General features: G+C 63.0%; 1 protein-coding gene across 1 annotated transcript in view; it reads right to left on the reverse strand.

The window, feature by feature from the left end:
- The window catches only part of TMEM79 (transmembrane protein 79), a 3,240-nt gene that overhangs the window by 2,562 nt on the left and 362 nt on the right, over positions 1-316 (reverse strand). The window lies entirely within an intron of this gene.

Consider the following 316-nt stretch of genomic DNA (forward strand, 5'->3'; position numbering starts at 1 on the left):
GGTCCCATGCCAGCATCAGCCGAGCCCCGATACCTGGGGAGTGCTGGCCAGGCCACATTTAGGAACCACAGCTAAAGCCAGGGTAAGCCAGATTTGCTGCTTCTTGTGGCTGAGACCGATCTGGGGCGGGCACGGGAGGCTGCCAGGTGCCACTTGCTGTGGGGGAGCAGGAGATCCAGGCAGAAATCTCACATTTTTCCCTCCTAGCAGGGGATCCCCGTCTCTTGGCCCCCCCCAGGTGTTGCTGGCTGCGGGCATGGGAGCAGGCCCCAACGTGGAGTGGGACAGCCATCTCCCTTCTGGGCGCATTCACCCC

Source organism: Pygoscelis adeliae, unplaced genomic scaffold, assembly GCF_000699105.1.
Source record: "Pygoscelis adeliae isolate BGI_AS28 unplaced genomic scaffold, ASM69910v1 Scaffold153, whole genome shotgun sequence".
NCBI lineage: Eukaryota > Metazoa > Chordata > Aves > Sphenisciformes > Spheniscidae > Pygoscelis > Pygoscelis adeliae.